The 2278-nt window shown below is 40.6% G+C and overlaps 1 non-coding gene across 1 annotated transcript; it reads right to left on the bottom strand.

Moving 5' to 3' along the window:
* Positions 1-1613: 1613 nt before the first annotated feature.
* Positions 1614-1696, bottom strand: trnal-uaa (transfer RNA leucine (anticodon UAA)). Its single transcript has one exon. It is a non-coding gene; the product is annotated as a tRNA-Leu (tRNA).
* Positions 1697-2278: the final 582 nt, after the last annotated feature.

The following is a 2278-nucleotide window of genomic DNA, read 5'->3' as shown; positions in this document are numbered from 1 at the left end:
ATTAAATCTCCCCTCAGCCTCCTCTGTTCCAGAGAGAACAACCCCAGCCTATCCAATCTTTCCTCATAGCTAAAATTCTCCAGTCCTGGCAACATCCTCATAAATCTCCTCTGCACCCTCTCTAGTGCAATTACATCCTTCCTGTAATGTGGTGACTGGAACTGTACACAGTACTCAAGCTGTGGCCTAACTAGTGTTTTATACAGTTCCAGCATAACCTCCCTGCTTTTATATTCTATACCTCAGCTAATAAAGGAAAGCATTCCATATGCCTTCTTAACCACCTTATCTACCTGTCCTGCTACCTTCAGGGATCTGTGGACATGCACTCCAAGGTCTCTCACTTCCTCTACACCTCTCAGTATCCTCCCATTTATTGTGTATTCCCTTGCCTTGTTTGCCCTCCCCAAATGCATTACCTCACACTTCTCCGGATTGAATTCCATTTGCCACTTTTCTGCCCATCTGACCAATCCATTGATATCTTCCTGCAGTCTACAGTTTTCCTCCTCACTATCAACCACACGGCCTATCTTTGTGTCATCCGCAAATTTCTTAATCATGCCCCCTACGTTTAAGTCCAAATCGTTAATGTATACCACAAAAAGCAAAGGACCGAGTACCGAGCCCTGCGGCACCCCACTGGAAACAGCCTCCCAGTCGCAAAAACACCCATTGACCATTGCCCTTTGCTTCCTGCCACTGAGACAATTTTGGATCCAATTTGCCACATTCCTTGGATCCCATGGGCCTTTACTTTTTTGACCAATCTGCCACGTGGAAGCTTGTTAAAAGCCTTGCTAAAATCCATATAGACTACATCAATTGCGTTACCCTCATCGATTCTCCTTGTCACCTCCTCGAAAAATTCAATCAATTTCAATCTGAAACTTTGAACACCGGGCGTCACTGTTCTGCAAATGTTATCACAAGGGATGGCCATTCAGCCCATCCCGAGACTATCATCACAGGCCGACATTCTCAGAGACCTCTTTAGGCACATCCTTTAACATTAACATTGCAGTTTACTCACCTCATATAATTATTTTCGTCTTATTTAAAAATATTAATTGTTTTTCAATTCTTGTAGTTCTGGATAATTAAGCAGTGTGCATTTTAAACATGGAACATTTAAAAGTTTCTTTTAATAGTAAATACTTTTATATAACTCCTTTTTACATAATATAGAAAGACATGATATTAAAGTTGTATTTTTATATAATCAATACTATTAATCAGTAAACACAGTGTTAACATAATTTTATATAACAAATATTTTTATAAAATACTTTTATACAACAACTTTTTGAAGTTTTATTTTAATATATTTTTATATCAAATCTCTTTATATAATAAATACATACATTAATGTTGCAATTTTATATATGTATTTTAAATAATACATTTTAATTTATAAATATGTTTTATTTTATATAATGAATATTTTAAATAAATCGTTTTAATATATGCGCACTGTATAAAAATTCTACACTTATGGAATTATTAATTGATTTTTAAACTGCAATTTGAGGTTTACAATTCCTGTAAAGTGCGCGGTGAATTCCATCAGTTTATTCAATAAAATTGATGAGCTGCTGGTGCAAAAATCTTGTTACCAGGAGTGGGGTTCGAACCCACGCGGACATATGTCCATTGGATCTTAAGTCCAACGCCTTAACCACTCGGCCATCCTGGTAGGAGATAGCAGCACTACTGGAACATGGCCCCATGATGCTGCAGGCCGCGCACCCCGCTCCCAGCTGCGGTCCGGATGCCCAGGTTTGTGTGCCCGGTGCCCCGGTTCCCCAGCGTCACTCCCCGGATCACGGCCTCCAGACACGGGCCGGATCCAGCGCCCGGGGAGCGGGAGCAGGACGTCACTCAGCCCGACGTCATGGAGCCGACAGGCCCCGCCCCTCGTCACAGGCCCCGCCCATCCCGCCCCACCGCTGCCCCGCCACCGGAGGGCGCAAGAGGCGCGTTTATTACACACTCGCTCAAATAATTACACACTTGTTCACTAATAATTACACACTCACTCACTAATAATTACACACTCGCTCAAATAATTACACACTCACTAATAATTACACACTCGCTCAAATAATTACACACTCACTCACTAATAATTACACACTCGCTCAAATAATTACACACTCACTAATAATTACACACTCGCTCAAATAATTACACACTCACTCACTAATAATTACACACTCGCTCAAATAATTACACACTCACTAATAATTACACACTCGCTCAAATAATTACACACTCA

This window comes from Heptranchias perlo, chromosome 8 (genome assembly GCF_035084215.1).
Source record: "Heptranchias perlo isolate sHepPer1 chromosome 8, sHepPer1.hap1, whole genome shotgun sequence".
NCBI lineage: Eukaryota > Metazoa > Chordata > Chondrichthyes > Hexanchiformes > Hexanchidae > Heptranchias > Heptranchias perlo.
Note: the sequence above shows the minus strand (reverse complement) of the source record. Positions and strands in the feature narration are given on the sequence as shown.